General features: G+C 43.4%; 1 protein-coding gene across 3 annotated transcripts in view; it reads left to right on the forward strand.

Moving 5' to 3' along the window:
• The first annotated feature begins 689 nt into the window (after positions 1-689).
• Positions 690-12,263, forward strand: part of IL1R1 (interleukin 1 receptor type 1) — a 74,411-nt gene continuing 62,837 nt past the window's right edge. The window contains exons 1-2 of one of the 3 annotated variants that reach the window (XM_015113020.3): positions 946-1,258; positions 5,280-5,751. The gene's annotated coding sequence lies outside the window, so the exon portion shown is untranslated. Of the gene's footprint in view, positions 1,259-5,279; positions 5,752-12,263 lie in introns of all 3 variants that reach the window. The other 2 variants (XM_015113021.3, XM_015113019.3) reach the window with 2 other exon arrangements.

The following is a 12,263-nucleotide window of genomic DNA, read 5'->3' on the forward strand; positions in this document are numbered from 1 at the left end:
AGAATGTTCATCTGAGTGCAGGGCACAGGAAGGGGTATGAGAGAAATAAAAGAAGAGGCAGGCCAGGTGCAGTGGCTCATGCCTGTAACCCCAGCACTTTGGGAGGCCAAGGGAAGTGGATCATCTGAGGTCAGGAGTTTGAGACCAGCCTGACCAACATGGTGAAACCCAATCTCTACTAAAAATACAAAAATTAGCCAGACATGATGGCGGGCGTTTGTAGTCCCAGCTACTCGGGAGGCTGAGGCAGGAGAATCACTTGAACCTGGGAGGCAGAGGTTGCAGTGTGCCAAGATTGTGACATTACACTCCATCCTGGGAGACAGAGCAAGACTCAGTCTCAGGAAAAAAAAAAAAAAAGGAGGAAGCTTGGCAGCACCAGCTCTCCTAGGTGGATCTGGTTGCGTTTGTGGAAGCCGGAGGCTCCGGCTTTCATCTCCAATGAGCTGAGGGGTGATCAGTGGTCACCCTACCTCCAGGGTGTGGTGAAAGGAGACTTCCAGAGTTCTCAGTACACATGGCAGGGCTGGTGGGCACCATGAGAAGTGGCCGGGATCTAGGACATGAGCAGACCTGAATAAAGAGTCCTGCAGCATGGCCTGGGCTGCCTCTAGGGAGACTGCTCTCAGGATTGGGAGGTAGGCAGAAAGGAAAAGCTTATACCACCACAGGCCTGGGACTGACCGGTCAATACTCTGATGATGGGAACATGATAATGAGCTGGATTCAGCCAGCAGACCTTGTCCAGGTTCAACACAAAGTCATGAGAGGAAAGCACCAGCTTCGGGAAGCGTTAGAGGTTACCGTGCAGTAGAGGGTGGGTGTTGGTGCAGTAGAGGGTGTTGGTGCAGTAGTGGGTGTTGGTGTTTCTTAAGGATCTGGCACGTTTGCTGAGTGATTCTGGCTGTCTGCCTGGCTCTGAGCTTTCTGTTCATCATTCCCCAGATGTGTCATGGCCGAGGGATTAAAGGCCTCAGAGGCTGTGACACAGCCATCTCCAAAACCCCACTTTCTCCTTCCTTTGAGCCTCCGCACCAGCTGGGGCGTCTGGCAAGATGTGAGCTGTCAGTCTGCTGCGGCACAGACCTGAATGAACAACTCTAGCCAGGGCTGACTTCAAAACGCACTTTCGTTTTTAATAACCAACATCAGCTCAGCAGGCTTCATTTGGGAAAAGAGACCTTGTCCGATTACCCCGACATTCTCCACCTCCTGAGAGGCCAGCCATTCCCAAACGCCCCAAGGATGAACGGAGATGGTAAGATGATTAATTGCACTGCAGGTTTTTTGCTTCTGCATTTTTTTCCCTCCTTTTTTGGGGTTTACTCACACGTTAATGAGGTATTTAGGAAAGACAAACGGAATCTGATAAAAGGTAATGTTATGTTGTGTTATGTTATGTTGTTTGTTGAAATAACATTTTAAGGATTTCTTGAAGTTATATGTGTATGTTATACAGAGCGTATGTGTTATCTGTATGTGTTATACAGAGCGTAGATGTGTTTAAGATGTGTTAATGAGCCATATTAAGAGATCAACTGTGATTACCTATGGAAGACTTAACTATGAAATATATGGGAAATATGCTTTATAACTGTATATTACTTATAAACCACAAATAGTTACCTGACTTTTGGTATGTGGTAAGAGATGTGAAGTGAAAGGCATTGTAAATGAAGTCGTTTTATAAGACTGTTATTACTGTAAGAATTGAGACTTGTTTTATCACTTTCCATTAAGCTTCTACAATGTTAGAGAGGCGTAATCTCACCCAATGTTTGACTGAAGGTGCTATTTTTTATTTATTTATTTTTTATTTTTTTTTGAGATGGAGTCTTGCTCTGTCACCCAGGCTGGAGTACAATGGCATGATCTTGGCTCACTGCAACCTCCACCTCCCGGGTTCAGGCGATTCTCCTGCCTCAGCCTCCTGAGTAGGTGGGACTACAGGCACGTGCCACCATGCCCAGCTAACTTTTTGTATTTTTAGTAGAGACGGGGTTTCACCATGTTAGCCAGGATGGTCTCAATCTCCTGACCTTGTGATCCACCTGCCTCGGCCTCCCAAAGTGCTGGGATTACAGGCGTGAGCCACCGCGCCCGGCCTGAAGGTGTTATATTATTAACAGCAGGCTCTATTGGTTTCATTTAAAGGTATAATGCATTGTATTGGCAAAACTTGTATACACTTTCTTCAATAAGGACTTCAAAGGTAATCTTAAAAGCCTGATCATGTTTTTTTACCCCCACTCAGAAGCTTTGCCAGTGTTGCACCTACAGCTATAGAGAAGACCGTGCACTCTCAGAGGGGATTATAAACATTGTCTTGCATTTTTGTCCTTGATCTCCATAATTTATCCTTGATCTCCATTTATCCTTGATCCCCATAATTCCTACTGATAGTGTTGTTGTGCATCAGAATGAGAAAATGGGACTGAACCTGAAGGATTAAGGAAAGAAAATAACAAAACAAAAAGAACCAAATGAAGCTTATTCAATTCAATTTATAACTCCTTATTGCTTATGTAAAATGTGAATTTTTTGTTGTGTTGGTGAGGGTGTGAGGAGTGGATGGTGGGGAAGGATGCTTCAAAAAATACAGCTAAGGATCAACTGGTTTGGTGAGTCATGGCATTCACCTGTGAGACAGCTGGAGAACAGTGACGTGTGTGTGTGTGTGTGTGTCTGTGTGTGTATCTGTGTGTGTGTGCATTCAGTGCAGGAGATTGGTGTTTACTGTAAATGTGTTGATCCGTTAGGAAAAGGAAGAAGACAAAGTTGTCCAGAAAGAACCAAGAAAACTGCTTGAGATGAATTTGATCTGCCTAGTGGCAGTGATGAATTTAAGAAGATTCTTATGACCTTTACTAATGCTACATGCTGTTGTTAATCATTGAACTGACAAACCCAACTGGGCACAAGACTGTTAGTTTACTTAGGAGGAGAACTTGACATGAGTGCTCAAAGAATAGTGAGGGTATACTTCTAAAATACGTCCTTGAAACATTTACACAAACAGCACAAGCTCATTGTCAAGAATAAAATTTAAAAAAATACATAGAGATAATAGTAAAAGACAAGAAGTAAAAACACACCACTGTGAGATAAACACTGTTAACGTTTTGGTAGGTACATTTGTCTCTGAGTCCATTTATGGTTTGAAGAAATATACTTGTACTCTACATGCTATTCGGTTATCTGCTTTTACCTCACAGCAATGTATTACGAGCATCTTGTCATGAGAATGAATTTTCTTTTACAAAAGCTTTTCCATTTCATTGCATAGATAGTTTATTAAATCCTGTTGGCAGGTGGTTGATTGTTTTTCTCTTATTAACAGTACTAAAACTAACACCCTTGCAGCTAAACCTTTGCATCTCCTCATGAGTTTTCCGTGAGATAAATCCCCAGAGGTAGAATTGTAGGGGTCAAAGAGCATGGGCATTTTAGAAACTCTAGATCCCTGCTGCTAAATTAATCCTAGGAAAGTTTTATTAATTTACATGCCCACCAGCACTGTGTGAACATTTTCTAACACTCTCATCGGCATCGGGTTTTATAATTTTTTAAAAAGTGTACTACTCTAATAATAGGCAAAGGTATATTTTGTTGTCTTAATTTACCTTAAGGAAACCCTTTGCAAAATCTGCTGGCGTCCAGTTCTGCCCCTTTGGGTTCAGCCTCTCATCTTTTTTGGTTACTCATTGCCAAGGCAGTCACCTCTAACAGTAACTTCTGCCAACCTAATTTCTGAGGACTTTGACCTCATTTGATGTCTCTCAGAAAGTCTGCTGAGAGAGAGAGAGAACTGGATGCTTTTGCTCTGAATTTTTACTGATTGAGTAACCTGGGACAAACCTCAGTCTTTGTGATTTTGTCTCCTTTTTAGCTATAAAATGTAGAGAGAAGGCCTGTGCTAGCCACCTCACAAGATTGTACTGGGATTATAAAGAGGCAAGATAGAGGCAAGCTTTTTGAATAGTAGAAAAGTAAAAATGCAAAATGGCATTATTATTATTGTTGTTACTGTAAAGTTTAGTGATAAGTCTTGCCTTCTAAAATATATAGTTTCTGGAGAGCTGCATGCCGAAATTTTGACGTCTTCTAATTCTAAAGTTGGGAAGTGTGTGTGTGTGTGTGTGTGTGTGTGTGTGTGTGTGTGTGTGTGTGTATGTGGTGTGTATAACATATTTCTATGTTTCTTGGTTCTTAGATTCAGTAGCAGTGTTTGGTGGGTTCCAGCAGTGCATGGATACATTTTAGATTAAAAAGGTTTCTATTTTGTTGCTTATCTATTTCATTCGCTTGGAGGAAAACCAGCCATCCCCCTCCTGTAGAATTCTCATCATCCATGGGCTTTGCTCAACTCCCCAGTGGTGAGAGCTCCTCAAAGACAGGGGCTGGTTTCATGTGTATACCTCTCTCCAGGGCCTGCTTTGGGGTCTGACACCCACAGGGGGGATCAATCAATGTTTCTCAAATGAGTCAATGTAAGGGAGGTAGAAACATATTTACCCAGTTCTGTGGAGAAAGGAATATTCCAAAAAGGAATCCCAGAAGATTAAAAAAAAACAACCTAAATGGAGCTTTTCTAGGGGCAACTCGTTATTTATTTAGTTTAGTTTGGGTGAGTCTCAGTTTCTACTGAGTAAATCTTTAACGCTCTGAAAGGATATTAAACAAATGAATGCAAGCCAAGGATAGGACCAGGAAAATGGAGAACACTGTCTTTATAGGTACAAGTGTCATGGACTTGGCATGAATGTCAAAAACTTTAAGGAGGCATCGATTTTCACTCCGACTCCCAGCTCAGTGCTGGGCTGCAGAGATCAGGACCAAACTGACATTTAGTCATGGTTTGAACTTGGCACTGAATAATAATAATAAAAACTAATATGTAATACAGCACTTACTAGGTAGGAGACCTGGTTTTAAGTACTTCTCGTATGAAATAATCAGTACTATTATTTTATTTTACAGATTAAGAAACAGGCACAGAGAAGTGATTTGCTAGGGTTATACCAGTAGTTAGTGCAGAGTTGGAATTACAATGCAGACAGGCTCACTCTGGAGCCCGTGGGTCAGTGAAGGTAGGTCGGACCGAACTTTAGAGACAATGTCACATGGTTTTAGGCCACTGGTGATGTTTGTGCTGTTTATTTGCACATATGACTACCATTTATTGAGTCACCTACTAAAGGAACATGCACTCTTTTGGGTTCTTTAAGTATATTATCTTGAATCTTTCTCACAACCTTGAAACATTATTCCAACTCTAGGTCCAGACAAGCTGAGACCCTGAGAAGTTCAGTTTCCCAAAGCTGCGGGCTAGTGAGGAGAGATCCATCAGCCTGCGCCAAGTCTATGTGCCTTCTGAGCCCCTGAGCCACGCTGGCCTGGACAATTGAGTGCCGATTTACTCGGTTCTTCCATCCCAAGGTGCTGAGAGTCCAGTTCTACTGCATTTGGAGGTGTTGAACCTGAAAACTCAGCCCCAACAACCCCTCAACTTGGGGATCAGGCAGGGCTCAGCCTCAGCTTCTCTGAACCCACATGGGCCAATGTGAAATGGATTTGATTTTTCAGACCAGATCCTCCCTGGAAGGACCATCCAATTTATCACGCCAACCCAGACATGATGGGCGTTTAAAATATTGAGAGATATTTCTTTATATTTCCTGTCTATTGACCCTCCGTATCTGCAGCAAGGAACTCCAGAGAATGTCTCCAAGGAGGCTGGGATGGAGTATGGTGAGTGCTAGCTTGGGATCCAAGGGCAGCTTCATTTCTCCTGGGCAACTTATCTCCCTTTCCTTTGCTTAGTGTTTCCAGTTATAAAACGGGGGAAAAGACTATAAAATGGAATTTTACTTTTTTTGGTTAAACTTTTCCATATGATTTTGAAACTCTTTAATTTTTTTGAGCAGATGACACGTGGTTTATTTGCTTTTGAAGGGGTAACACAATTTAAAAGGTTCCTCAGGGAAGTGTCCTTCTCCTCCCTTTCTGCAGACTCTTCTTTCCCTCTTCGTCACCAATAGGTGAGTCTGGTTAATAGTTTCTAGTTTTTTCTTCCACCTCTTTCATACTTATAGTGTGCACCTTCTGTACCTTGATCCATGGCTGTATCAAAGGAGGTGCATTTTCAGCCTCTCACTGGACATTTCGGTTGTTTGTAATCTTTTGTTATTTCAGCCAATGTTGCAACCAGTAACAGCCTGCCCTTGTAATTTTGCGGAAGTGTTTACAAGTTGTTGGTTAAATTCCTGGAAGCAGAATTGCGGGGTCAGAGGCTGTGTACTCTTGTGATTTCGATATATATTTCAGAATTACCCACCCCCACCCTACCAGGTCACACCAATTAACACCACCACCAGGAATGTTTGAAAGAATGCTTCTCCATGTGCTTGTCAACAGTGCCTGCTAACAAACTGGTTTTTATTAGACTTTGGCAGTCTCAAAGGAAAAAGCTGCAAACTTAGTAAGTTTTCTGAATTTTCCTATCTCATATCATGACCCACGCAGTGTCAGCCCCATTGTGATCTCTTGTGGCAAATACAACCACGTTTGACATGTACTTTGTTGACTCAGGTTGGGCATCTATTCAATTGGTTTAAAACCATTTGCAATCACAACTTTTTTCATTTGATGATTGTGTTTTGAGACCTTGCTGTGTGTCCAGTCATGGGATGGCACAAGGGTGAGTGGACCCCACCAGGGTTGCACGAAACAGCTAGGCAGCCGCAGGAGTTGGCACCCGTGGGCTGAGCACTGTGAAACACAGAGACAAAAGGCTGCAGAGACAGCGACTAGGGAGCCATGATCTACATTAGCCTGGTGATTGGGACTGTTCGAGGTGAAGCGATAAGGTCTGAGGCATGAGAAGGAACCAGCCAGACAGAGGGCAGAAGAAGCAGATCATAGAAGCCCAGCATGAGGAGCAGAAAGCAGCTCTATGTATGGCCAGTGAAGAGAGTGGAAGGGAGACCAAGGTGAGCCGGAGACACAGGCAGAGGCCAGAGGATGGGGGGCGTTTAGGGCCATGGTAAGAGTTTGGCTTTTATTGTGAGTTTCAGGTTGACTTTAGTCATGGGCTGGGAAGATGGTGCCAAGGTCTGTAAACTCTTACCTTGTAGATGTAAATGCCCACCTGAATGACACCAGGGAGGTGTGGTTCTATACACAAGCATCTGTCAGACTGTGTTGTATTTGCCACAAGAGATCACGATGGGGCTGACATTGCATATAGGGCTGGCGACCAGAACACTGTTTCTCTTGGCCAGCCTTGTCCTCCGTGTGAGACAAGTGGAGACAGTTTACGAAAATACATTCTACGTCTCTCTGAAATAAAACTCAGTTTATAAAGGGCTTTCTCATTCATTATCTCATGCATTAATAAACTGACTGATAATTTTGACAGATTATTATTGCATGTCCAACCTGTGCTAAGCCCTGTGCTAAGTGCTGGGGATGGTGAGAGGAAGAAGGAATGGAAGGGGAAATAGAAAGATGAAGAAAATTCAGAGCAGCTTATAGTCCATTTGCGAGATAGAATCAAATGTCAGCAATGAGAAGGAACGCAGGAAGGGGACGGTGAAGAGGACCTAGCCACCTCTAGGTTCTGGACCAAAGCACGGGTAAATCTGCCCCCAGGGCCTGCTTGGTGCCAGGGAGTCCTTCAGGGATGGGGTCTCAGGAGAGAGCCGCAAGTAGGGCTTCTCTGACATCCTTTTCTCCAGGTGTAGGTAGGGTTATCTTTCTAACTTTAGAGGTGACCAACTAAGAGCTTTCCTCAGGACCACTGAGTGGGCAAAGAGAACTGGAACTTTTCCTCCCACCCCTGAAATCTGAGGCCATGGCTCTCTGTGCTCAGAATAGAACAAAATTCCTGAAGCCCAACCACCTGGGGAAGGAATTGAGGAGAGTGTCTCTACTATGCATCGTCTTTCATGCTGGCCACCCCGGTTCCATGATGATGAGGCTGCTTTGCTTATGAGTCTGTAGTGTTGTCACGGCTCTGGGGAAGGGGTGTGTACTCTACCAGTCTTAGGGTCTTGGTGACTCTAAGCCCAGAGGTGCTTCCATTGTGTGAAGAAACATAGGAGACTGAGACAAAATATTGTTGATAAGACACTCAGGCCCATTTTGGAAGCAAAACTGTCATAAACCATCATTTGTGGCCAGCACAGGGTGGGGATTAATGTGTGTGTGTGTGTGTGTGTGTGTGTGTGTGTGTGTGTGTGCGCAAGTGTGAGTGTGTGTGTTGTGGGAGGTGTTTGGGGGAGGTCTCAGGAACTGCTGGCCCTGAGGAGGTACTGATGGATCAGGTTTCCACGGACACAGGAACATCTGGGCAGGAAGTGGGACGATTGCAAAGTCAGCTCACCCCCTTCAGTGAGCTTCACCTCCCAGTCCAGGGAAAGGAGGGCAGGGCTTGCTTCTGAGAAGGGACTTCTGGTGAATTCCAGGTACTCAACGCAGACAGAATTGCCCCAATCAGATGCAACATGGGATGGGGGTTGTCAAGTGCTAATGCCAGGTGAAAGAGGCAGCAAAAGGTGTGTTTACCATAGAAAAGTCTAGAAATGTAGTTATAAAAGTTGAAATGTGTCTGTGTTAATTGTAATGGAAATAAATACTTTAAGATTAATAGATTTTCTTTTTAGGCTTTGGGTTTTCCTTTATCTGTGTACAATAGATTGAATATCTGTGTGTCCCCCAAGCCACCACTAAATTCCTATGTCGAAACCCTAATCCCAGTGATGGAGTTAGGAGGTGGGATGCTTGGGAGATGATTAGGTCATGAGGGTGGAGCCCTCATAAATGGGATTAGTGCCCCTATAAGAAGAGGTCAGAGAACTAGCTAGCTCTATTTCTACCATGTGTGGATACAATGAGAAGTCAGCTGTCTGCAAACCAGAAAGTGGGCCCTCACCAGACACTGGATCTGTCAGAACCTTGATCTTACACTTCCAGTGTCCAGAACTGTAAGACACAAATATTTGTTGCTTAAGTTATCCAATCTGTGATCATTTGTTACAGCAGCCCAGGCTAAGACACTGTGTTCAAGCAGCCGGTGACAATGGTATGACTAAGGATTTTACTAAGTTTCAGGTCTGTTTCCTGAATCAATGAACAAGGGAATGAGCCATTGCTATAGAATAGGCTCAAAGCACATTTATGTCTTTTGTGGAAGTTTGCCTTCTTTTATCCTTTGGGGAGAAATTATTAGCAGTGAATGTGCTTATAAGTTACCCATCTTTTCTCCAAAAATGCTGAACGTCTTAACCATGAGTCTCTTCTTGTCTGAGGGAGGCGGTGTTGCTTTTGGTGACCAGAGCCATTTGGTCATGTACACCAATAACATATTCCAACATGGGCCACAAAACCAAAACATTCCAAAGCCACAATTATGCCCCCTGAATATTGATGTGGCTTCCCTCATTCTATTCCTGGAGTTAGTGAGAGGGTAGAACTTGACTGGAAATCCTGGAACAATTTTTCTAGACTTTTCATTGCCTGCGATTTTATTTGCTGTCTCCTTAGTCTCACTTGCCCTGCTCTAGGCTGATTAGTAGCCAATCTTGGAGGCTGCACCAATGACGCTCAGCCTCCTCGTCCTGGAGCGCGGGTACCCACCTCATCTGCTATTCTAGAACCAGCCAGGATCAGCAGCCATCCGTCTCCTCCCCACGATGACTGGGAGCTTTACACATTGTCTGTGTTCCTTACGCAGGCTTTATGATTTTGATTTGTCTCTAAGGAAACTGAGGCTTAAAAATAGCAGGTGAGTTTCTTCAGGTTGCGGCAGATCAAAAACAAGAGTCAGAATTTGAACATGGGTCTGTTGGACTCTCTCAGCTCTGTACACATCATTATGCTGAAATAGTAAGGAACATGAGGAAGGGAAACACCAGTTTATGGAAGAGCTCTTTCTCAGATGTCCTTCAAGCAGTCATATTTGTTCGGGCACTGGCTTTTGAGTCCATTCATATCGAGCATGCCATTCACGCTCTCTTCTGCCACTTCTATGAGTTATCAAAATTGGTGCATGGTACCCATAAACTAGTTTTTAAAAGAGATATGATTACTGAAATGATCAGTATATAAGATTGAAGCCCAAATTAATACAAATGAAATGCATATCACAATAAAGTACAACTTCAAATAAAGTAGGGACTTTGTAGGTGTTTCTCTGGAATGGTTAAACACACCGCGTGGAGTCCATGGGGAAACTTGGTTTCACAAATAGTGTCAGCTGTCTGCTAAAGAATCTGTAAAACCACACGCGAGGTTCACTTCACAGGGGTTCTTTCCTGGAGGGAAAATATGTGATGATTGTCAACAGTGAAGGAAATGTGTACTGGAACTTACTTGATTTAAAAAGTCTCATGTGAACCTGCCATGACAACCTCTTTGAATAAGTTTCCCTCAAGGTTTAAGCATTTCTCAAGATTAACACAGTGGGTTTCTGGACTGACTCACAGGGAGAAGGGGGGGGTTACATTTTTGCTATTTTGATAATGTGGGAAATTACACTCAGTATCACTCACTGTGCTTGAATCTTTATCATCAACCTCAAACTCTGGGATTTATGTAACTGCAAGATCAGAACTCTAAGCTTCTTTTTTTCTCCAGCTGAAATTTATTTTAAGTTGGTAAGGAAATGTGATATATATATTTATATATGTATAATATATATGTGTATATGTCTAATATATATATGTGTGTGTGTGTATATATATAAAATTTATGTGTGTGTGTGTGTGTGTGTGTGTATATATAGAACCTAGGCTCATAGGAAGGTAAAAAATGCTTTGGATTGGAGGTAGAGGCAGACATTGACTTTAGTCTGGAACTGATGTCCAGATTGTAAACTATTGTTCTAGGGAAACCTAGTGTGTGTGAACATAAGCCTCTAGAGTTGAACTCTCTTTCTTGGCTGGGCCCCAGTCCGCCACATCAGTGTTGAAAGTGGACATTGCTGTTGCCTCAGTGACATACAAATAGGGGAAATGTCTGCTGTGTGGAATTACTCTTTGTCATCTAGGCCAGTAGTTGTCAACCTCGGCTGCATATTGTAATCACCTGGGAGCCTTTTAAACACTGGTGCCTGGAGCGTTTTAAACACTGGTGCCTGGATCCTAACCCCAGAGGTTCTAATGTGATGGGACTGCATGCAGCCTGGCCTTTTAAACTCCTTAGGTAATCATACTGTGCAGTTAGTATAATGTGGATTGAGAACCACTGACCCGAGAAGTAGACAGTCACCGAGTCAGTACATTACCCAAGTAAACAAGAAGCTGGTTAGACCAAACCTGTCCATAGTGATTGCCAAATCTGACCTGGTGGGGGAATTTAGGACTATTTCCCCAGAAAACTTTGTACTGGAAGTTATCAAGGGCTCTCCACCTAGTAAGTGTGCTTTCAATTTTTTAAGGCACTGTAGATATAAGTTGTATAAACGTAGCCACTTTCATTTATTTGGCAAATATTTAAACATCTTCTCTGTTCAAGCTGTACTCAATCTCAGCCTACTTTTAAGCATATTAACCGTGCAGCAGGGGAGAGAACTCAAGCAATACAGAGTAGGGGCTGCAGAGTGCCATCGGAGACGGAGAGATGAAAAACCTCAAGGTTTCAGAGCAGGGAGAGATAGTTGCCTGTTTCTCTTCATTGGAGGGGTGGGAAAACCCTAAAGAAGTGGTGCAGTATTTAGGATAGGTGTTGGAGGGGAAGAAGGAGGAAGAAGAGGACTTGAGCTGGAGGAGAAAGAAGGATTGTATTCTGGGCAGAGGAAACTGCATGAGCAAGAAAAGAGGTAGAGATGAGGGAAACTTGCAAGGAAACTGGTGCATAGTAAACATAGGCCCATCAAGGGCAAGGAGAGGGACATGTTCCAAAAGGTAGGATCAAGGGAGATTGAGGAGCATCTGGAATGCTAGACTGAGTGGTCTGGGCTTTGTTTGGGAGAGAGTGGAGTCCTGCATGGCAGGTTTTGACATCCAAGCTTACAGCAAACAGCAAGTAGGAGCTTGCTCAGGAGTATTTATATGGTGAATCTGGATTATTTAGAAGGAAATTGTGTTTTTGTCTCACTGTGTGGCCCATGTAGGTTGCATAGTTGCAGTATCCTCAACTTTGCATTGACGAGGTGGGTGAGTTGCCCTGGGTTGGGATGGTTCAGACGTCCCCCAATGCATTGCTGCCTTCGACATCTCTCCGTTTCTCTAGCTTCCAACACTTTCTTTGTCTCTCTTCAA

This window comes from Macaca mulatta, chromosome 13, assembly GCF_049350105.2.
Source record: "Macaca mulatta isolate MMU2019108-1 chromosome 13, T2T-MMU8v2.0, whole genome shotgun sequence".
NCBI lineage: Eukaryota > Metazoa > Chordata > Mammalia > Primates > Cercopithecidae > Macaca > Macaca mulatta.